Source organism: Euprymna scolopes, chromosome 32, assembly GCF_053919585.1.
Source record: "Euprymna scolopes isolate OS-2025 chromosome 32, ASM5391958v1, whole genome shotgun sequence".
NCBI lineage: Eukaryota > Metazoa > Mollusca > Cephalopoda > Sepiida > Sepiolidae > Euprymna > Euprymna scolopes.
The window spans coordinates 48,655,304-48,681,323 of record NC_136513.1 but is presented as its reverse complement, the minus strand read 5'-3'; the positions used below and the strand labels follow the sequence as shown (position 1 = coordinate 48,681,323).

At 35.4% G+C, this 26,020-nt stretch overlaps 1 protein-coding gene and 1 pseudogene across 1 annotated transcript in view; both read left to right on the top strand.

The window, feature by feature from the left end:
- The window catches only part of LOC145256326 (potassium channel, subfamily K, member 16-like), a 201,598-nt gene that overhangs the window by 126,331 nt on the left and 49,247 nt on the right, over positions 1–26,020 (top strand). The window lies entirely within an intron of this gene.
- LOC145256657 (U2 spliceosomal RNA) lies at positions 3,479–3,583 on the top strand (annotated as a pseudogene).

Genomic DNA, 26,020 nt, shown 5'->3' with positions numbered 1-26,020 from the left:
AGCACATGTATAGACATGCACAAATTGATGAAGCTGGTATGTGAGTCATTGGGTCCTTTTCTTTTGCATCTTTTCTTCCTCCGCAGGAGATGTGAGTGTCAAGAGGGTATGTTGTGGTGTCTTTTAGATACCTAAAAAATACCTTAAGTTAACACGCTGGTGATTTGGGGATTTCTAACTTTGTATTAGCTTACTATTTTTGCATCTACGTGTTGCTTTTTGGAGTTTGGAAAGATTTCCATCGGTTAAAAAATATCTTAAATTCACACACTAATATTAAAACTTTCTTGCTTTGGGGAGTGGGGAGGAAAGAGGATTCTAACGAAGTTTGAGAATCTTCCTGTCTCTAGATTTTGACTGTTTGATCTTTTTTAGGTGTTTCTAACTTTGCATCAGCTAAATTTTCTTATCCAAAACATAAACAGAGTTTTGTAAATGCAAAAACTGAGAAAACGAAATTTTATATAAAAAAGAAAACATTTTTATACAAGAGATAAGACTATATATATGTTACTTTCAATGATTAAAATTCTCATAGTACAATCTCCAGATCATTCAAGGTGTTTGGATAAAAAAAAAAGTTGAACGAATAGCAGTTACAAATCAATAAGTAATATGTCTATGTGAGTATTTGGCAGCGTGGAATTGTGTATGTGCGTATGTTTACCTTGTTCTTGTTTGATGAAGGCTGGATATATGAGTCACTGAGTTTTTTCTTTGCAACTTGCTCCTTCCCCCTCACCGAGGACGAGGATGAAGAGCATACGTTCCGGTGTCTTTCAGATGCGGCTGGAGAAATCTGTGAAAAACTGATTTTCTTGACCAAGTCTTATAGGAATTTTTAAGTTGGCATTAGCTTATTACTTGCACATATACGTGTTACTTTCTGGAGGTTGGAAAGATTCCCATTGGTTTAAAATAAATAGCGTTAACACCTTCATGTCATAACTTGCTAGCTTTAGAAGTGACGAAGAGAGAGAGAGAGAGAGAGCGTATCGAAACGATATTGAAAAAATAAATAGGGTAAGCAATTAGAACCATTTGCGTTTTAGCATTCGTTCAAATCGCACCTCAACGTCTGATCTATCATGTACACAAGCAAATGTGAACTACAGAAACGCAATGTATTCAAAAATTGAAAACTCATTCTTATATTCTCTCATTCTTATATTCTCTCATTCTTATATTCTCTCTCATCTGCATTCAACATTCCCGTCTACTATGTTTCATCACGGTCAGACGTTTTCACAATTTCATGACGTCACAATCTGCGTATTATTTAGATTCTTCGGGCTACTGTTCTCATCTTGAATGTTATTTTCACAAAATTCAGGTCAATTTAACCTTCTACCTTCTTCAGGGGTATTTTCTTAAACTCAGGAATCTTTCTGTCGAACTCAGAAATGTACGCGGAATTTTTAATAGTAATTTATTTAATCCAACTCAATTTTGAGTCTACCGACTTGAAACTTGATATATAGGGGATTTGGACATGCAAAACAAATTTTATTTGTTTTTTAGCATGTATAAATAGTTACTAAGAGGTTAAAATAATTAAAAAAAAAAAGGATTATGACAGGCATAAGTCGACTAAACGTGTTATTTCTACGCATACGCAAATATACATTTGTACTTTTAACAACGTTATTTTTTAAGTTTTTATATGCGTATGGAGTTAGCTGAAGTGGTAAAGCATAATGTTGAAGAGCTACATGTTTTGGTTTCGATTCTAGCTGATGGCACCTAAGTCATTATTTTATTTTATTTTATCTTATTTTATTTCTTGAAGCACTACTATATTTTGGATCGGTAGAATACTGATTCTATCATAAATACGAAATCTGCTTAATTAAAATATTAAATTTAAGCGTACTTTATGACTGAGCAATGCCGGGTGGCCTGCTGGTATGTATATGATAATTGATCTTGTCTCTGTGTGTGCGGAACAGCCTCTACTAAACTACTCTGTCAATTTTTAGTCTAAAGACTTGAAACTTGATATATAAAGGATTCAAACCATTGGAGCAAATTCGATTGGGTTTATAGCCGGTAAAAATAGCTGCTACGGGGTCTGAATAGAAGAATTGGAACTTGGCAGGAATAAGTCAACTTAAAATGCTCTTCTACGCATACGCAAAAAATACATTCATACATTAGGGTTTTTTTTTTTTTTTTGACATCCATCTGTCTTTAGGCCACATAATAATAAATAAGGATGGAGCGCTAAATGTTTTGGTTACAATTTTTAGCTGATGACACACAAATCTAATTTTTTTAACTTTTGGGTACAACATAATAATCAATGGATAATTGACTCTGCAATAAGTACGTTTGGTTTGGCTTGGTTTTTGTTTTACGGCATATCAACCCTTTTCAGGTTATTTAATACCGAATCCAGGTATTTTGAAGGAAAAATTTTAAATAGAATATTTCTTTTTCAAGTCGATTTAATTTATTTAACCCATGGTTGGGACCCCAACAGGTACTATCACTCCGAGTCAGAGTGGACCTGGGAGCAATGGCAATTAAAAGGTGGCTCCACACTCCCTAAAGCCCGCAAGCTGGGCCCTCACCATCGGATATAGTTTAAGGTCATATCCAGGACCATAATAAGTACGGACTATCTCAAAAACATCGTATCTCAAAATAATTGTTTACATTCGAATTAAACGAAACAAATTAACCCGTCCTAAGAGTAAGAAATTAGCCCAAAAAAACTATGCTCAAGAATCACTAAAGAAGGATCAATACAACAGTAATCACACAGAAGTTGATATATAATAATAAATGTTAATAAAAACAATATAAAATAGAGTTGCATTCACCGCCTAGGCGAGTGCTAGTGTCCGATATGCATACAAGGAGGAAGGGAGATAAGCAAGGCTACCACGTGCGCAGGCACGTACGCGCGCGATATGGTAACTGAAAACGGGCAAGATTATACACAATTTGAAAACGTTGAATGAACTTACAAAATGTTTAAAGTAACAGAAAGGATAAATAAAAGAAAGATAAAATATAAAATTGAAACTAACTTGCTATGAAGACGGGGATGAGTGGTTAACGAAAGTGAGCTAGGAGGAAGAGGTAGGAAGAGAGGGCTTAGACAGCATAGTCTGACCTACGAAACACACACAAATACACACTTTTTCTTGCTTTGCGTTTTGTATATTTTTTTTTTTTGCTTTTTTGTTTTTTATTTTTGTTTACCGTTATACCTTTTTGTTTTTGTTTTTATTTTTGCTCACCGTTTTGTATTTTTTTTTTTTTCTTTTTTTGCTTTTGGTTTCTTTTTAGTCGCGTGCAAGCGACTCTATAAGTCACTCCACCGGTCCGTCGGTCGGTCCGTCGGTCGGTCCGTCGGTCGGTCCGTCGGTCGGTCTGTCGGTCGGTTGGTCTGTCCATAACACTTTTGTGCTTGGCCTTTTTGGTTAAGATCACAGGTCTGTTGTTAATAGATGCTGTTCTTAGCTTTTTAAGCTTTTCTTGGCCTTTTGGCCAAGATCAAAGTGTAATATCTGTTCTTGCTGCATGCTGTACTTATGTTTGTAACTTTGTGATATAAAATGGGGGCTCACTTTTCTGTATTAATTTAATGTAAAATGATCATCCGCTTTATAGCCAGTCAGTCTCAAAGCCATTCAAGTCATTCTCCAGATCATTCAAGTTGTTTTTGAAGGATTCCAGTTAGTTTTTAAGCATTCAAGTCATTCTTAAGATCATTCAATTCATCCTTAAGTTCATTAAAGTCATTCTAAGTCATTTACTTTTTATTTATTTAAGTCATTTCAGCCCATTTTTCGATCATTTTAGTTTATCTTTAAGAATTTCATGTCAATCCTACAACCACACATTCATTCATTACACGAGAACACGCGACTAATGGCTATCGGCCTTGTTTAATGGAGGGGGCTTTTCGTTTTGTAACTAGCGATGACGTAGCGCGATTTTTGAAAATCGTATCTCAAAAACTTGTCTCTTAGGGCGTAAATATATAATGTATCGTCGTATTTTTTTAAAAAATGCATTCGTATCTCAAGGTATTACTGTACTTTGCGTTGTAGGATCCACAATAACACAACACGCTAAATGGTGGCCTCATTTACAGGAAAGATACACCCGAACACTTGCGTCGTTAATAACATCAAAGCTAGAATGTAAGATCGCACGATCTGAAATATTCGTTTTCTGTTTGTTGTTCTTGCAGAAAAGTCCCTTTTCGCATAATCAGATTATAAATCGTTCCTTTTCGATTAAGGGTTAGGATTAGGCTTCTTGTGTTATGTTTATATTCATACACTCGAAAAGAAAGGAGTTTCTTTTCATAACCTAATTTCTCGGCGCGCTCCTGTCTGTAATCGACAGCCGATTACCTAAAAACTCTTCGACTTACAATTCAACATGTAATAGAAATACCATTCTAGTAAGTATAAGAGCAACCGAACTCACTAAAAAAATAATTTCAAAATCTGCCTGGCAAGCATAACCGGTGAACCAAGTGCAAGAGAGATACAAACAATTGCACTTGAAGGGACGGTTAGAATCTTATAAAGATCTCTCGGTTGGAAGGTATGAAATAGCGGGCGAATTTCTAGCATCCGGTAACTTGTCCCATCCTCAGTTTAAACAAAATGATGACAAAATTTAAAGAGAACAAGTTACGAAATTATGAAATAAATTTAAAGACAACAGTTACGGAATTGTGGAATCATGAAGGAATAAATCAGACAAGATGAAAGAAAAATGGAAAGACCAAAACAAATCAAAGTGACATCTCAACGTTTTGCCCTCGTGCTGCAAAAGCTTTTTCAAGAGTGACAAGAAAAATCGAAAAAAAGATGTAACAAAATACAAGGCTGGTATTTTTACAGATCCACAGAGAAGTTGCCATTATTTTATATCTTGCAACATATAAATTTATCTTGTCAGGTTTTCCATGTTAAACCTAATACAAATCATTAAGTCTGTTGTTACGTTTTTCGACTTTTCTTGTCACTCTTGAAAAAGCCTTTACAACATGTGGGCGAAACGTTGAGATTGTTACATAGAGTTATCATTGAAGTTATCACTAGGGTTATCATAGAGGGGCACCAAATTGACGTTTGGTGTATAACATAAAAGGGGAGGACCATAATTGTATTTGTTGTCATGGAATGATTATTATTAGAATGAAAGGAGATTATGCGTGTCATAAAAGAATTCCGTGTGCGTATGATCGTCCAGTTTCATATGCGGTTGTGTGTGTTCATATCTAATTGTTCATATGCTTTTGTGTGTGTGTGTTACATGCATTTTCTTCGACATACCTTACTTCATGTGTCGTCGATGTTGATCCATTTGGAATTCATCTTCTCTTGGAGGGAGACTGGTACCTGTTAGACGAAGATTTATCACTCCAAGACGATGAATTGGTTTTATAGTTTTTTATTTACCTTCCAGATGTCGACACAGAATATGGAAGTGAATCTTGCTTGCTTTGAACACGTCAGCGTCCCCCACCCCCAGTGAAGGGGAGGGAACAGCTATTAAGCCGTCCGTCTTCTTCAAAGTCCAAATCCAGTCTCACAGATCTAGCCAACCTGACCACGTCACTCATACGTAATCTGGTCAGCTGACCCTCGGTTCTGGTAAACGTGTCTACACTCCACGTTTACTCACCTCTCTTTCTCTCTCTCTCTCTCTCTCTCTCTCTCTCTCTCTCTCTCTCTCAATCCATTCTGTAACAGAGATAACATCGGTTAAGTAATTTCCGGAAGCAGAATTAACAGATATCATCCTCATTTCCAAGCAAGAGTCCTGGGTGATTAAACAGCGGTCATATGAGGGAAGCACGGATTCATAAAAGTAATAAAAGGGCGGCAAAGTGAAATGAATATTCCGGATTTAAAAATATATATATTGTAGAACTGTCCGATCTTGGTGAAATTTGTATTATTCATTAATTGTTTAACGTTGTCGTTGGATTCGTTATTTAAATAACTAACCCAGGATGCACATACATATTGACGACTCGTGTGCCCAATTAATGCCGCGTCAGCATTTAAGCTATGGTGTGAGTATGACGTCACAGAATGAAATGCATATACATGCATCAAGATCGAAGAAAAAGAGAGAGAGAAGCAAAAAGAAAGGACGCGTAGTCAACTTTTTTTTTTTTTGCATGTCAAAAATTTCCCTGGGCGAAAGCGAAATGATCGGCTGCAATAGACGAAATTACTAGAAAGAAAAAGAAAAAGACGCGTGGCAGTTTGAGAAGTATGGCTGACAAGTACACGAGTTTCATCCTCCTACCATTTCAAAAGTGAGCCGGCCGACCTATGGGTCTTAGAGAAAATTACTGCAACAAAACAGCTGATTGTAGCTAAAAACAAAGGACTCCTATCTGAAGGAAAGACAAAGAAAGATATGACATATCAGCCTCTATCGACAAATTTGTCTTTAGTTAAACTTTGACAACTAAATATTTTCGTTTACTAACCAAATTCACATGATTTTTAGAATATGACATCTTCATTCTGTGATGAGTGTGTACATCATAAAGCTTTTATTTGTATATCTTTAAATAAGTGTAATTCTAAATATACAACAAATTTTGTGTTGATACTTGAAGGTATAAACATTCTGATTTCTTTGGGTGTTTTTAAACAGCTTTCGTTAAAAAAAAAGACAATATTGTTCTATTAAACTTTTATTGTTTAAATAATTTAACTTTGTTGTTCGTTTTATTTTTTTTAAAAAGGTTGAAAATATACTTTTCACTCAGCAGCGAGTCTTGGAAGATTGTCAGTGAAAGAAACACAATCGCTAAAAGAAAAGCGTTTCGTTATTTCTAGTCGCCACTTTGAAAAATCACTCGCAAATGCGACTGTTTCACTCGCAATGTAGAGCCCTGCATATTGCATTGTGGTGTGCATATGTGTCGGCAATTTGCATGTGAAATCGAATGAAATAAATTACTTTATCTTTCACCAAAAAGTTCGTGTCAAAGTTTGATTTTCTTTGCAATTCTTCAAAGTAATAACAATGCTATAATTGATAAATAGGTGTTAATATACAGTATTTATTTTATGATAATTATAGATTTTTAGAGCACTTAAGTTTCCTTAAGCACCTCCTTTATTTCAAGGACAAAGTATCTCTTATTATACACCTAGTCAAAATTCAGTGACAATCCTTTACAAAGCGTGATCACCCTGATGACGCCAATAAACAAAAAATAAATATTTAAAGACAGTATGTAACAACTCACCTGCCGAATGAACCGGGGTTGAAAATGGATGGCGCTGGAGCGACGGACCAATGTAAGTGATCAAAAACAAATCTATTATGAAGGTAATTTATAGAAGACTATACAAAGCAGTATTTTTTCATAGTATATGATTTTTAATTACTTTTAAATGATGAATAGAATAAGAGATTAATGTAGTTTACTTAAAGCATTGTTTAGTGTGTATATATAAAGGTATTTTATAGAAGGCAATACAATGCAGAGGTTTAACGCATAGACATGAATGAGTTTTGCAGTTCACATCTATTTATTAATACAAAATATTTTTTTAATTACATTACAACTAGCAGGTTTCCCGGCGTTACCCGGTCGTAAAATACGCTTAAATATATTTTAATTTGTGCAGATTTCGTATTCATTATTAAAGAGCCAATACTCTATTGATTATTATATTATACCCAATATATAGTAGTGGTTTCGAAAGTTTATATATATGTGTGTGTTGCTGTGTGTGTGTGTGTGTGTGTGTGTGTGTGTGTGCGTATGTATATATAGTAAGTTATAAAAATATATATGGCAATTAAGCTACACAGAATATTCCGCATTTCATCGACGCTAGGATTCGTCAGGCTTATGGATGAAACGCGGAATATTCTGTGTAGCTTAATCGCCATATATATTTTTATAACTTACTATCAAGCTCTACCTATGTATTAAGCACTGTTGAAATAAATACTTAAAGTTTACGCATAAAATAATACTTCCGTATATTAATTTATGTAACTAAATGAAATAGTCATGTGTGTGTGTGTGTGTGTGTGTGTGTGTGTGTGTGTGTGTGTGTGTGTGTGTGTGTGTGTGTGTGTGTGTGATTTGGGTACTATCAGATAGAATCGTATAGTTTTCCAGTATTATTCCTTACTATCTGAGCCGCGTCTACTCGCATATAAAAACTTTAAATATAACGTTGTTAAAGGTATACATGTATACTTGCGCATGCGTAGAAATAACACGTTTATTCGATTTACGCCTGCCAAGTTCCAATTTTCTTTCAATTTTGACCCCTTGGCAGCTACTTTTACCGATTAAAAAAACAATCAAATTTGTTCCACGGATCCAATTTCCCTATAAAGCCAGTTTCAAGTTTGTAGACCGAAGATTGGCAGAGTAGTTTGGTACAGATCGTTCATCACAAGCAAATAGGAAAATAGGCTTTCAATATCCATGTCAGAGTGAGAAAAAGCTCAAATTCATATATATATATATATATATATATATATATATATATATATATATATATATATGAAGTTTGAGGATTAAAGTTAAATACTGTAGATTAAAATATACATAAAAATATATTTAAGTTAAGAATTTATTGTTTGAAACAAGGAATATATGGAAAAAGAATTGTATTTATTTCCTTAATCCATGGATTTTCAATAATGGCTCATATCATCAGAGGAAATAAATTGCAATTATCAAAATTATCAGTTATGAATAAACATATATTTTGCTCATCAATTCATCAAAGTTATTTAAAAAAAGTATTTGCAAAGCATAGATAGAGAATATCATACAATCTAGGCAATTCAATGTTGAAATAAGTTCAATTATTTCCGAAATATTTCTGCCAGGTCGGATAAATAATAATCCAAGGGGGAAATTGGGGGTAATAGAGCAATCCGTAACATTTAAAACAAACTGTAAAATTGGAGGGTAACATCCAGAATGCGTAAAGATCCTGTAATGTAATTTCCAGGTGTATAAGAGACAGTAAATACTTTCGGCGGGATAAAGATCCTCTGGTGTCTGACGCAATAATGCTAAAAGTTTGGGCTTAGAAGATGGTTTCCTTTTTTTTTGCGAGGGTTCCGGTCTAATATGCCCCAAAGGTTTTCAATTGAGTTCATATCCGGAGGATGACTTGGCCATGGAAGTTTATTAATCCCATTTTGGCTCAACCACTGCTGTGTCGCCCTAGTAGACTGACAAGCAGCTCCTTCTTCTATAGAGAGTTAACTTGGTTTATTTTATCACCTGAGAATATTGGTAGGAGTCCTTCACGTAATATTGAAACATATTTAGCAGAATTGATGTTTCCTGAGCGACCATCATTCCAAATTGTACCGCATACCATAACTAAGAAACCTCCGTCTTTTAGCGTTAGCTGCAGCCTTTTTTAAGTCAAACTCTGGCTGAGGGAGCCTCCATACCCATACGCTTCCACTGCCGGGGAATAATACACATCGTCACTTAGAGAAAATGACATTAGTCCAAAAGGTCACAGGTCTCTCCACCATCTCACGAGCCCAATCTTTTATGCGCTTGATATTGGCAGGTTTCCTTCTTGCAGCTCTACCATAGTGGTTCAGCTTGTGAAGATACGTGACAGTTGTTCTGGGACTGACACCAGTTTGTGTTGCAATGTCAGAAGTTTTACACCGAGGATCCTCTTCAACATTTTTTTTTCACTGGCGCGACCTGGATGAGGTTTTATTACCCATTTTTTTTAAATTGTACGATCACTATTAACACTAGAAAGAGCTACAGAAAGATTTCCTGCTGTTTTGCGTTAACTAAGACATCCTTCTGATGGGTTTGATGTTCCTTCGGTTTGAGACAAGCTTCAATGTTGTTATATGCAATTTTAATAAGATACGCTATGTTATTTCAGCACTATTCTAATATGTAAATAAAAATAAGCATCTATTAATTCTGGGAAAATATTTATCTTAGTGTCTATTCTTTTCTGTCATCTCTCTCTCTCTCTCTCTCTCTCTCTCTCTCTCTCTATATATATATATATATATATATATATATATATATATATATATATATATATATATATATATATATATACTAGCTGGGTGTCCGGCGTTGCAGGGTCATACAATACGCTTAAACATGATATTTTAATTTATCTAGATTACGCCTGTATTATATAATTAATCCTCTATTGAATATTATATATTACGAGGTATGATTTGCCTGGTGGACTAATTAAAAATAAAAAAAATTATAAAATAATAAAGTAATAATAATACTGTCGTTCATCAAATTCCGTCCGTGTTTGTTTACAATATCACGTCAGCTGATATTTCTGTTTGATGCTGAATGCCCTGGAAAAATCACTTCTGATTAATGTTTGGTTTTAAAATAATCAAATGAAAAAAATGAATTGCAGCGATTTTTAATGGTGCATCTTCTTTTATCGGAAATTGAACTCATTAATAAGAAAAAATAAAATAAAACGGTGAGGTACACCCGGTCTTGAACAGGGGACAATAATATCTGTAGGCGAATACTCTATCGCTGAGCTATGTCTGCAGATAATAATAGTTCTGTTTTTGTTTTGTTTTTTGTTTGTTTGTTTTGTGTGTGTGTGTGTGTGTGTGTGTGTGTGTGTGTGTGTGTGTGTGTGTGTGTGTGTGTGTGTGTGTTTTGTTTTTCAAAAGAAATCATTTGCTGAGAATTGAATCTCGGTTGATTTGTTGAGAATTATCTCCCTTGGCCGGTGCAACATAAAATATTCCCCTGTAAAAATTCTTTCTTATCTATAAGACAGAAAAAGTATTTTTAGGATCGGGTTTTTCGATTTTCAATACTTATCAGATGAATTTCTGCACAAAAAATATCCAATAACACTGCCAGAAATATAAATTAGCTTTGTGTGAAATTTGCAAAAGATAGGCTCAGACGTTTCGGAACCTATGAGGAAGGAACTCGCACACACATACACATACAGATGCAGAAACACACATACACACACGTACACACAAAATGACATTTATATAATAGTAGATACTAGCTGGGCGACCGACGTTGCCCGGTCGTACAATACGCTTAAACATGATATTTTAATTTATGCAAATTGCGTACGTATTATTATAGAATCAATTCTCTATTGAATATTATATATTACGAGGAATAATGTACCCTGTGGACTAATTCGCAAAACAAAAAATACAATTAAAAAAAGAATAATAATGATAATATCGTTCATCGAATTCCGTCTGTGTTTGTTTACAATATCATGTCAGCTGATATTTGGGCTTGACAATGAATGCCCTGGAAAAGTCACTACTGATTAATGTTTAGTATTAAAATATGCAAACGAAGAAATGATTTGCGGCAATTTTAAATGGTATCTATTTTATAGTAAATTGAATTCATTAATAATTTTTAAAAAAATAAATAAATAAAATGGTGCGCTACACCGGGGTTTGAACACGGAACCATTGATCGTAAGTCGAATGCTCTATGACTGAGCTATATCTTCAGATGTCACTAATTTTTATTTCTTAAGAAGAAATCATTGCTAAGATTTTATCATCTCCTTTGCCGGTGTAACGTATAAAAATTCCCGTGTAAAAATTATTCTTTTTTATATATAAGAGAAAAACTATTTTTAGGGGCGAATTTTTTCGATTTTCGATACTTATCAGATGCATTTCTGTACAAAACATATCTAAGAACACTGCCAGACATAGAAATTAGCTTTGTGTTAAATTTGCAGAAGATGGGCTCAACCGTTTCGGAACCTATGAGGAAGAAATTCACACGCACACACACACACACACACACACACACACACACACACAAAGTGACTTTTATATCTATACTCCTATAAATTTTATTTTGGGGGGGTATTGATATTCATATTAAAACCCTTTTTTCAATTTATTTAGAAAGAAAATGCATATTCTTTTAAACATTCATTTTAATTAATTCCCTATTAGTTTTTGCTTCGTGTGAAATTTGCAAAAGATAGGCTCAGCTGTTTCGGAATCTATGAGGAAGGAACTTACACACAAAGTGACTTATCTATAATAGCATAGGTAGAGTAATAGTAAACACAAACCTCTTTCTATACATATTTATGTATACGTATATATATTTATTTAAAACATTTTACCTACCAAACTCCCCCGTCAGTCTTTTGGTCTATAGACATGAAACTTAATATATAGGATATTTAAACTCATGCAAAACTTTATATTTGCATTTTAGCAGGGGAAAATCGGCGCAAAAGTGTTAAAATTTAAAAAATTTGAATTTGCCAGGTGAAGTTCGAACGGCAGCATTACGAATATGCATGCGTAACATAATAGCTATTGGTTCATGTTTTAATTTTCAGTCTTGTAGCAAATATGTCTCCATAGCTCGTGCATTAATGTCAAAGGCAAAAGTAAATCGTAAGCTAAACGTTTTGGTTTCGATTCTCGGTGATGGCGCACGAGTCTTTTTTTTTACCTTTTAAATCAATACTATATACTGAATTCAATATATAGTAATAATAAATACGAAATCTGCATTAATCAAAATATCATATTTAAGCGTATTTTATGACTGAGCAATTCCGAGCGGCCTGCTAGTAATAGTAGGTATATATATATATATATATATATATATATATATATATATATATATAGATGATGATGATGAGTGCAACGTCTTATCAGACGAATGCCACTCCCTTAGACACCTAAGTCCATGAGCCCAAAAATGACTTTCATCACCACAGGACCATTTTAATAGACAAATGCCTGAGGGAGTATCTATACACAGATTATGTTACAGAGTCTTAGCTTTGTACGACAGCTAAGTCTCTCTCTCAGTTCAAAATGTTGAGATCCAGCAACAAGCAAGAGCAAGACCGGCTTAATGCGGGTACTGGTCTCCCGCTTTATGGTTTTTTTTTTTAATCAGATATTTGCTTCTCATAGAAAGGTTGCCTTCACCACGACTTACGGGAGTCCTCTCCACTCCAACACACATATACATACACACAAACACACACGGTGCTAGTTGGCCGTTAACCCCGAAAAAGGGTTCATTCGCCCTTTGGAAGGTCTTGTTTTTAATCCTTCAGGGAGAAAGACATAAAGTGAGAAAGAAGAGGGGGATAAAGATTTCAATTGCGTCAGTGCACTTTCAAAGAAGTTTTGTATAACATATTTCTAAAAGAAAAGTTCACTTCTTCGGATATGTGTTCAAGCTTAATTCAAACATGTATGACATTATTACTTTAATTCCTTAAAAAAATAACTATGCATTCATTAAATAATTATTATATCCGCAACTCAGTAACCATTTTTACAAAGGGGTCCCCCTGAATGTTCGAATGAAATTATTTAAAACTCTCAAGATATTTTTTTAGAATTAAATTTCCGATTGTGACAATTATTTTCTACCAAGAGGTGTTTTAAGTTGTTTCATCTACAACTTCAAGGAGTTATCCCTTCGTTTATATATATATATATATATATATATATATATATATATATATATATATATATATATATATATATATAATATGATAACGTTTCCTCACTAACTATCCACAATATAGGAAACCAAAGAAACCATTCCTATGAAAATCTTTCGCACTCACTATTCAAAGCTAATACTGCCGAACACGCACATTTCGTCACCGTTTTAAACATATTATAATTTGTCCTGCTTCCTTTAATCTCTCTACTACCTAATATATATATGTAGTAGGGAATTCTCTCACCCACCTCTCTATAAATTTATTCTTTCCACAAACTCAAAATTATGGGATCAAAGTCATACTTAGCCACGTGCCAGGAAATTATTCAATTTCTTAAAGTCATTAATTTCAAACATATTACGTTGGCTTACAACTAGAAAAATGACGAACGCTTCCGTTTAATTCTTAGTTTAGCAGAATCGATGAATAGCCAGCAATAACTAGTTGGACAAACACCTTAACGTTAGAACCAGACGTCCTCCAGATTAGCAATTTGTATTTTCTGATCACGACAAAACACTTTCTCTGTGCTGCTTTCGTATACGTACTCAAAAACATAGACTTCTTATAGATCGTATTGTAATTTTTACGATTATTATTTTATATTTTCAACTGCAAACAATACTTTACATAACTCATTCAGCTTACAGATCAGAAAACAAGATCTTAAATTATTCACGCAAAATATTTTCACACATCCCGCAAGCCAATTAGACGTTCCCATATTCACAGATATGGAAGCCCAGAACAGCAGAATTATACTTGTATGATATTTGCGTTAAACACGAACCTCTTTCTATATATATTTATGTATGCGTATATATATTTATTTAAAACATTTTGCCTACCAAACTCTTCTGTCAGTTTTTTGGTCTACAGACATGAAACTTAATATATAGGATATTCGAACTCATGTTTCCTCTTTACGTATTCCTCATCAAACAAATAGATGGAAAGAGCATTACGATGATCTTCTGAACAGGGACACCACTCCAGAGATGGAGGCCCTTGAAAAACTCCCCCAACAGCCCATAATTGAGAGCATGGGAGAACCACCCAGTCTGGAAGAGGTGCGGGATGCAATTAGGAAGATGAAAAACAATAAGGCGGCTGGTTCTGACGGCATCCCAGCAGAAATCCTGAAGAAAGGCGGGCCTGATCTTCTCAGACACATCCATGCCCTGCTGCTCAAAATATGGGAACAAGAGAAAATCCCTGCACAACTTAGAGATGCCCTAGTTGTCTCCATCTTTAAGAAGGGAGACAAGGCAAACTGTGGGAACTACCGGAGCATTTCTCTCCTCTCTACCACAGGGAAAGCCCTAGCTCGGGTTTTGGCCAACAGGCTTACACCCCTTGCAGAAACCATCCTTCCCGAGTCCCAAAGTGGTTTTCGACCAAATAGAGGCACGATGGACATGATCTTCACTGCTCGTCAACTCCAAGAAAAGTGCAGGGAGCAAAATTTACCATTATACATGGCTTTTATAGACCTTACTAAAGCCTTTGACTCTGTGAACCGTCAAGCCCTTTGGCTGGTTCTTGCAAGGTTTGGATGCCCAGAGAGGTACATTCGAGTACTGAGACTGCTACATGACAATATGTCAGCTACAGTCCTCAGTAGTAGTGGAGATGAAACAGAGCCCTTCAGGGTTGACACGGGAGTGAAACAGGGATGTGTCATTGCCCCAACCCTGTTCTCCATCTTCATTACTGCTATCCTCCATCTCACGGACAAACATCTTCCCCATGGAGTTCGGATTATGTACAGAATTTTCGAAAAAAAAATTAACAACCAGTAAAAAAGATTTTCAACTGCCGTCGTATTTCGAAAAAAAAAATTAACAACCAGTAAAAAAGATTTTCAACTGCCGTCGTATTTCTAGTCGCGTGTGCTTCTGCTTCGCCCGTCCTTTTACCTAACAATTTGTAAAATATCGTATCTTATTTTACTTTTACTAAAAAACACAATTTCACGGACACAGATTTCTGTGACTATTCGTACTTTCATCTAACAATTTAATAAAAAAGATATCGTAGCATTAGTAGCAGTATTAGTATTAGTATTAAGAATATTATTATTATTATATCGTATAAAGTTATATTTAATTGGAACATTATATGTAAAAAAAAATAGCACGGTACTTTTTCCTCAATAACACCATACCAGCCTAAAATCACCAGTGCCCGCCAGTGACCGCCCCTGCCATGAAGTGACAATAGCCATCTTAAAAGAGCAATGATCACGATGAATGACGATGCCCGCCACTGCTCGACAGTTGAAGACAGACGATTTCAGTTAGGAGCATTCCAATTGATGATCATGTCGGTCAGAGAGTTCAAGTTGCAAAGGCAGTCAATATCCACTAAGTAAACAACACTACCCGCTAATAATCACTTGGTCTAGGACAACAGCATATTCTTTTCATTGTTTTGACTCTCGAGCGTGCATCTGTTGATATCTTATATGCTTTTATATAGAGTGACGTGGTTCTAGGTTGATTAACTGTGCCGGATATATACTCGAGAGTCAAAACAATGAAAAGACTATGTTGTTGTCATAGTTCTATGATGACAATCACAACCAATGACTTCTGCTAGCTGCCACTGTTATACAATGCCCGACAGTGGAAGCCAGATGATTTCATTTGGTCCACAGCTGACAGTGCCCGCTATTTTCCAGGGCCGGCAGTGGAGGGAGTTCCTTTACGGAATCTGTTCTGGCTTTGTGTCATACTTCTACCGGGCAACGCGCTGCTAGTAATGAGAATAAGAAAATGGATTTTCTATTGGTAATGAAAGTAAAAGTCGATATGGGAAAAGTAGTTTTAAAAAATTTCAGTTACATAATTTTTTAGGGCATGTAAATCAATACTAAATCAATACCGAAATCAATACAAGCTATTAGTCTAGAGACATTTTTTAACCTATTCCAAGAGGGATAGACTAGAAGTGATTAAAAGTTGTCCGTAAATCGCTGGGCAATGAAAGTGTATGCTATAATTGTTTACGGCACAACCACATTAGTATATAAATGCACACACACAAACGCACACACACACACACACACACATATATATATATATATATATATATATATATATATATATATATATATATATATATATATATAATACATATGTCGCTCCCCATTTAGGGGTACTAAAATTGGCTAAAGGGAAAATTATTCTCAACTCGCATTTAGGTAAAATTGCACTTTCATATATATAATTGAATTCATTCAAAAAGTATCGCGAAATAAAAACAAATAACATATACATAAAAAAAAACGCGATACATTCAGTCGTGCGAGATAGCCTAGTGGTAGGGGGTTATGCTTCGTACCATGAGGTCCCGATTTTAAATCTCGCTAGATTCAGCCACTCTGATAAGTCGTAGATGACGAAACACGTGTCAGTGGGTAATTATATTTTAAAAATAAAGTTCAAATATATTCAATTAAAAACTAATATTTTTCAAGAGAGCTCAATGCATGTGTACAGCTATTATAAGTAAAATTATATAAAATCAGGAAAAAAACACAGATTACTCTACTATTTGATGATGTTAATGTTGTATTTGATCTTACTATAGGCCTGCGTTTTCATTTGCCAATAAAAGACAGAAATCTAGAGATATCTGGCATTTCCAACTGAAAATTTCAAAACTCGATTAATTGGAATTTTGCACAAAATTCCAATTAATCGGGTTTTCAAATTTTGTTCCAACAAAAAAAAAAAATCAGGAAAAACTCCAGAAAACCGCTAGATTTTAATTTTTGCATTCGATTTTAAAATATTCATTACATTTAATGTAAATTGTATTTAATTTAACAAACAAGGGACGTAATTTGTGAACGATTTATTTTAACGCTTTTTATTTACTTGATACTTAATTTATTAACTAGCAGGTTTCGCCCGTTTGTTAGCGCAATTTAATTTCTATTTCTTACCTGAAATCATCGAAACAAAACTAAACGATATAAGAACAGAAAACATAACTCTCTCTCTCTCTCTCTTTCTCTCTCTCTCTCTCTCTCTCTCTCTATATATATATATATATATATATATATATATATATATATATATATATATATATCCCGTTCATGTTCATTAATAAAGGGAATAATTCTGTGTGCATATGGAAAGTGAAAAAAAGTATTTCTTCCCATTTTATTATAATCAGATATTATCAAGATTAAACCTCTCGTTCTTTGTTCATCAATTTAACTTTTCATGCATGAATATTCTTTCCGTTATTTTTTTTTTATTAATATCAGTTTTTTATTAAAATTAAGCTTATCTTTTTTGTTTACAAAAAGTTAACGCAGAGATGCAATGGATTAACACAAACTGAAGCAAATTAAGGTATATAACAAAAATATAGATTCACATTTCCCTCTCTGTCGCTGTTTCCCTCTTTCTTTCTTTCTTTCTTTCTTTCTTTCTCTCTCTTTCTCTCTCTCTCTCTCTCTCTCTCTCTCTCTCTCTCTCTATCTATCTATCTCTTCGTCACGAAGGAAGAGATAAATAAAACGTCGTATGAGGCGGGTCGCAAAAAAGTTGAACTCTTCGACTTTTGATATGTAATCTATTCTGGGTTACGCTGGCATGTTCAAAATTGCGATTTTGCTGTGGAGGTTGGTTAGTATAAAAAGAGTTCAAGGTTTAAGTGCTGACGTATGTCAAACTCTCTAACTGGGGGTCAACGATAGCACCTGAAATAAGTCATTCGGGTTCGTGTGACAGAGAACGTGGAAAGAAGGACAGAGGGAGAGCATAAAAGAAAGACAGGAAAATATCTTTTCTTTCGCATGCAAGTCAGTCTGGTTTCCGATTTTGGACGGAGCAGACAGTTGAGATTTCGTAGAAGAAAAAGACGTAAAGACAAGTCGGCCAACAAAAAATAAAAGATGTGGAACGACCAAGACCTGGAAGAATAAACATAAATTAATTAAAGGAAGCCTCCGACTTGTTATTTTGTGCATGGAGTTTCCTTTCAGCTACGAGCGACGGGGCCAAGAAACAGAAAAAAGTATGTCAACGTTTGGTTATAAACACAAAACATTATAAACACGGCCATATGTAGACACTAGACCAATCACGATTGCATACATAGATACAAAAGACACACAGATAAAATCCATTCAAACAGATAAAATCCCTTCCGAAATCTTACACTCCGTCGAGAACGGATCGGTCGCGTGCATGAACTCTCCGAGATAAAGTAAATGTTACTTCTTAAATATTTAAATAAAATTCTATGCTTACAAGAAAACTAACGTGGAGACCCAATGTTGCCCGGGGTTGAATGAGAATCAACAAATGTTCCACACGTCAAATGCTTTTGTTGTCGTCGAAATTGAGGAAATCGCCCATTTTTCAATCAAATCGATTGATTGTCTGCTTTAGTTAGGGACCCACTGCGGTACACTGGTAAGAAGCTTCAAATGCCTCCACACAGTGACTTAGTCCACTACACATTATAGGCTACATTGCGCTGTAGAGAACCTGGTGTTGATTTTATTAAATTATTTTCAGACAATATATATAAAAAGCTTGAATTAAAGTTTCAAATGCAAAAATCAAGTATCATGCTTCAATTATGCTTTAAACAGAAACATCCATGGCGAACGCACTCCTGTATTATCAAAGAACATATTGTTGATTCTATATCCCGAGTTCTCCTGCTTGTGCGGCGATAAATTGCACGTGCTATGTTAGGCTGAATGAGGGTGTTAATTTTGGTCAAAATCAGACTTTGTTTACGTAAATGTTACAATAAAATAATTTGTTTACGAGTTTTCAATATTATTTTTTCGGTTATCGATTTTTCGATACTTATTGAAGACATTCTTATACAAAATCCATCTAAGAACACTCCCAGACACATAAAGTACATTTGTGTGCATTTTTTTAAAAATCGGCCCAGCTGTTTCGAAGTCCATAGGGAACAAACTTCCCCCTCTCTCTCTCTCTCTCTCTCTCTCTCTCTCTCTCTCTCTCTCTCACACACACACACACACACACACACACACAGTGTCTTTTATATATAAGTAGGGGTAGATATGTCTGCCGTTCATTTTATACAGCATGCACATAAAAATGTTGAACCCTGCTACTAATGGAGTCTAATGACGCCAAGAACTCGACAGAAGACTCGAAGAGAAGGCCCCTAGATCAAACGTAGCCGATGGAATATCAACCTCTCTATCTAAAAGAGATTAGCCCATTTTATTGTTTTACTACCGGGGAGCTGGTTCTCGTGCTCAAGATGGAATACCCGTTCAAGAATCGCCCGAACAGTACGAATAAACCAAAACATTCACCCGACACACGATAATTACACGGACTTTGTTTACGTAAATGTTACAATAATTTGTTTGCGAGTTTTCAATATTTGAATCCATTCCATTTCTTTATTTCACTAGTCATTGTATCATCCTCCTCCTTTTTCTCCTCCTCTTCCTCCTCTCTCTGTCCCCCCCACGCCCTAAGCGTAGATATTCATAAGGGTGGAGAACTTTCCCACGTTACTATTTTCATGATTTTTTCACTTCGTTCATTTTTAATATACTTTTCCATATATTTTTTTTATTTCACTTTCTTATCCAAACAAGATGGCCCACTTAAAAGTATTCCGATCGCTCTAATCTTTCTCTTAGCGACCAACTGACACCACAAGACAAAATACAATTCTTTTTCCAACAAGATGGCGCTACATTACATAACATTACGTAACCTTCGGGTCAAGATCAAAGAATAGTATCTGTTCTTCAGATGCTGCTTTTCAATTTCTTGTTCTCTGTCAGTGGATGAGAAATCCTTCACGACTGAGACAATTTTTATTTTTGTTCCTTTTCTCCACATTAAAAAATGACGCTGGTGTCTAACTCTGTCCCGTGGGGAGGCATTGTAAATAGGAACAAGATGGAGCTACATGTCACACGTCTGACAGATCACTGACACGAGTTCATGACATTTCTACGGGAGAGAGAACAATAAGCAAAGGGTTATGGCCACCACGTGATTTTTATCTCTGGGGGATTTTAAAACAAAAAGTTATTCAAATGATCGTCAAAATCTCAACCAACCAAAGAACATTACCAACGCTATCAAGAGAATAACCAGAGATCTACATGCAGTATCTGCAGAAATGCATGGATGTCAACGGGAAGCACTTCCAGCGTTTTTTTTTTTTTTTATAACAGTACAGGTAATTAAAAAAAATGTTACGCCTCCCTACTACATTTGGGGGGGGTGGAGCTACTTTTAAGTGGGCCACCCTGTATTATATCTTGTGCCTTCTTTCCTGTCGGAAAATTTCCTTATCGTTTGTTGCTACTCGTGATGCGTATATAGCACACTGATGCTGCATAAAACCCTAAAAAATGCGGTTCGTCCGTTGGAACTACGAGGCCAGCTGATCATCCTATAAATAATGGACGACACGCGCTGAGAGTTTGTTTCAAATGAACCTGGTTTATGAAAAGGTAATTTTATGTTTTCCCTTCTAATTATAAATTTATAAACAACAACAAAAAATAAAAAAATAACAAATATCAAAAAGCCTCTTTAAAACAAAACAATGAAAACGTTTATTCAATACTAGCAGGACCCATGTACCGGCGTAGCCCTGATGAAGTATGGCACAACGCTATAACAGAAACAAACTACGTTTGTCAACCCTGTAAAATCGCAGGCACAGGCGACCATGGCCAAAATAAAATCATCTAGCTTCCACTGTCAGACAATGCTGACAGTGGCAGGTAGCGAAATTCACTGGCTGTTACTGTCATCGTTGGAGTTTAGTGGCATTAAGTGTTGGTTTGGAGAGATTACTTGCGGGTACTGTCAGTCAGTGGCGTCCATAATTGAACTGCTTTGAACGGAAGGCGTCTGTCTTCAACTGTCGAACATTGTTGGACACTGTACTGCGATTAGTGCTGCGATGAAGCTGTTATTTGCGTTTACTGGTGAACACTGACTGCCTTTCTAACTGTCATTGTCGGTTCCCAGCGTTCACCGTCGGCCATGACCAGTATCGGTCTCAATTGGATTGCTCTGAAATTAATTTTCCTGTCTTTACAATCGGGCACTGAGGTTCATTGGCATTTATATTCGGATACTTGCGTTTGATCATTGTCGGTCACTATAGACCAGGACCAGTGTCGAGCCCATTGAACTGCTATGAAATGAGATTTGCTGTCTTCAATGTTCGTACACTGTCGTCCATTGTATGTTTTTGTTATCATTTTATAAAACTAACAGTGCAATGTAGACTGAATGTATTCTGGGTTAAATCACTTCGGGGAGTCACATGAAACTTCCTTTCCTGTGCACCGCAATGGGTCCCCAACTGGAGCAGGCAATTAATCGATTTGATTGAAAAATGGGCGATTTCACCGATTTCAATAAAAATAAACATATGGGAGTGTGAAACATTCGTTGATCATAATTTAATCCTGGGTAATGTAGGGTCTCGCCGCTAGTATATATATATATATATATATATATATATATATATATATATATATATATATATATATATATATATATATATATATATATATATTAGTGGCCTGTTAAGGCCACAAGGGAGACAACCGAAGTAGCAGAACTGAAGCTGACCTGCCAGGACACCATATATACAAATGTAGGCAAATATGGGCATATTTTATTGGTTGGAAAATATAGGTTCTTTTCTACCAATTGTCATCAAATTTTAACCATATAATAATATTATAATCTTTAAAAAAGCCCACAAATTTTCAACGCAATTTAATTCCTATTTGCTACTTGAAGTCGTCGAAACGAAACTAATCGATACAAAAACAGACTGCAAAACGCGCTCTCTCTCTCTCTCTCTCTCTCTCTCTCTCTCTCTCTCTCTCACTCCTTTTTAGACCAGACGTTGCCGACGTCATATCAACCCCTTTTTTCTAAAGGAGTTGTGCCTATCATGTTGCCGTCTAACAGCGGGGAAGCTGGTTGTTGTGCCTAGGACATAATAGCCGTTCAAGAAACGTTCTAACAGTATGAATAAACCAAGACACTCTCCCAGGCACACGATAGTAACACAGACTCGTATTTACTTAGAAAACAAATGATATCGATTTCAACAATGATCAAAGAAACGTTGAAAAGATATCGATCATCAATTATCGATTCTCTTGAGCCAAAAAAAAAAAATACGAACAACATTGCAACATTCATTGTCGGTTATTATTTGTTCGTGTCAAAAAGGCATTTTCATAGCCAGTTGTTGTTGTTGTTGTTGTTGTTGTTGTTGTTCTTGTTTTTGTTTGAGAATAAAAGCAAATATCGATTACCTTTAACCAGATTACTTTTATGAAAATCAAACACGCTTTATGCAAATACGTCTGCCTCCACCGGAATTGATCATTAAATTGATTCCTTGCTTAAAACCGAAAAGATGCTTGGGATTTCCTGTTAATTGATTGGATGTGCCATTCCCTACGTCGTTAAGTCTTGCATGAGATTTGTAACAGTAAAAACGTGTCCTTTTATGAAACCGGTATGATTAGAAATTGTATCCAAAGAATCTTTTTAATTAACTTTTTTTTTTACATAGGCATCACCACTTATCAAGGCCAAGAGGCCACTCTAGGATAAGGGTTAACTAGTGTACAGTAGAAATTGGACAATATGGTAATCGTTAGTAATGGAAATTCGGTAAATTTGTTAACTTATATGGAAGGGCTCATCAAAAACTGCCACAGGTAATTAAAAAAAATGCTACAGGTAATTAAAAAAATGCTACAGATAATTTAAAAAATAAAAGAATGTTTCCTCTCTCTACTGCATTTTTTTTGGTGAGGGGGGGTTACTTTTAAGTGGGGCACCCTGTATTATATCTTGTGCCTTCTTTCCTGTCGGAAAATTTCCTTATCGTTTGTTGCTACTCGTGATGCGTATACAACACACTGATGCTGCATAAAACCCTAAAAAATGCGGTTCATCCGTTGGAACTACGAGGCCAGCTGATCATCCTATAAATAATGGACGACACGTGCTGAGAGTTTGTTTCAGATGAACCTGGTTTATGAAAAGGTAATTTTATGTTTTCCCTTCTAATTATAAATTTATAAACAACAAAAAATAAAAAAATAACAAATATCAAAAAACCTCTTTAAAACAAAACAATGAAAACGTTTATTCAATTCTAGCAGGACCCATGTACCGGCGTTGCCCGGTGGAAGTATGGCACCAAGTCATAACAAAATTAGCTCCCCACCCCACCCGGAAAACAAATTAAACTACGTTTGTCAACCCTGTAAAATAGCCAGCATGTGCGACCATGGCCAAAATGAAATTATTTAGCTTCCATTGTCAGCATTGTCTGTCAGTTTCTTTATATAAAAAAACAATAAATTCTCATATCTAGCTCAATAAACGCTATTCTATTCAAATGGGATTCATTCGGTGCAGTTTTAAGCTGTCGATAATATATGCTGAACATGTCTTTTAATCTTATTAACCAATGGCATGAGTGTAACCATATTTTAGAAGCTGATTGGTCATATAATTTTTCTTATGTCAATCTTCTGTCTAACGTTGATTTGTTACATCATGGTTTAAAATTTCCAATAACAAATAAACGTCTTTCTACATACGTACTGTGTTTATACGGGCCGGGCTTTTATGCGCTTCTTTTCATGAGTGGTCGTCGATCGTCTAGTCTGTTAAGTTAAGACGTATGAAACTCTTTTCGTGACGAAAGACACACAAAGAGCCGTTCGCTGAGTTTTCTTCAAGATTTTTATTTTGAGAGAATTTACTCCGGACTAATTTTATCTTAGGTAATTGTTTACTTCTTAAAATTAACTTCCCAACTTAACGAAATTAGTGACGTGCACGGAAAAGCTCGAGGTAAGATTTACTGTAAATTACAATTTTCTACATCATTGGCCGAGTCTCGTTCACATGGATTCCAATAGAGAGATTGATTTGAAAACTTTAGTTTTCTCTCCGCTCGAAAACGTGATGTTATTCGTCATTGTTCGAGTTTTGTTTTGTTTACGGCGTTTGACTTCTGTCCCTTGCTGCGACTTTACGTCACATGTCTCTGGAAACAATTCTGCTTACAGATCAAGGTTATCCTTACATGCACTAACAGTCAAAATTCACTTTAGTTAAATTAATTGCTAGCGACGCTGGGTCCCTGCTAGGTAACAATGAGATTACAAAGCCCTCTAATTGTGATAAAGCATATTGGACGGGTGAGTTGCATTCAGAGGAGAGAGAATATTGTTATATATTGCGAACCTACGCCAGCGAGTAGAGATTATGTTAACTAGTTGAATTTTGCACATGTCAAGATAACCTGGCTGCAAATAAAAATTCACCCATCTGTAGCTGACGTGATTGAAGTGAGGGGTAAAAGGTTGCCTCCCTAGAAACTGTTAGAAATGTAGATGTCGAGTGAAAGTATACAGAAATTACGTGTTCGAGCAAAGAGCAGAGTTTTTAAGCAGTTGGACTTGGAAAGTGAGAGAGGCGACATGTGTTTGTAAATGTAGAGAGAATCTAAGTAAATATTGCCTCGAGAGTCTACTGTTTCAAGTCTAAGTAAGTAAATTAAGTAAAAGATAATTTACGTGGTCTCGCCCCATAAAGCATAAACTTTCCAAATAAAACCCTTGAAACACCAGCAAGTCTATCTAATCTACTATTCTGGTCGTGTAAGCGTCTCTCACATTAGCGACTGTTGAGGGGGTTCGCGCGGATTCTCATATATAATAAAACAACTTAAAAGAAAACACATTCTGTTGTCATAGCAGTTGGGTCATGGGTGCATGTGAGACACCATTGTGGGAAACAACCCTCTAAAGGCGAAGGTTCACATCTATATCTTAATTCGAGGCCGTATTCGTCATTTATCGTCAGCTCATTTCAATCTGCTCCGAATCACAACCTGTTGTCGACGGTGTCATACTGGAAACTCTCAACTATAATAAACTCAAGACTGTCCGTAAATTGTCCCTAACTGTCGTAAAATCTACCAAAACACATTGACACTCCTAAAACGAACTTTAAATATATTGACCTCTATTGTCCGGTCCTTTGTCCCAATCACTGCTACGCCTTGATTAGCAATCCTATTTTAGCTCCCTTTGTGTGCCTTCTTTGTTCTGCTGATCAACTTATTTCCTCTTTTGTATATATACATTTTTCTTCTTTTTTTAATTCCCAACTCTTTTTTGTGTGGAACATCACACAGAGGACAGATATAGAAATGTAAAAATAAAAGTACACCGCAATAAAAAAAAATGTTTCAAAACAAAACAAGAACAAAGAGATATTGTAGCGCACCTATAATATAAATCTCACCTGTATGTATGTATTTATGTAATGTAATGTATGTATGTAATGTATGTATGTAATTTATGTATGTAATGTATGTATGTATGTAAGGGCGAATGAACTCTTTTTCGGGGTCAATGGCCAACTAGCACCGTGTGTGTTTGTGTGTATGTCTGTGTGTGTTGGGATGGA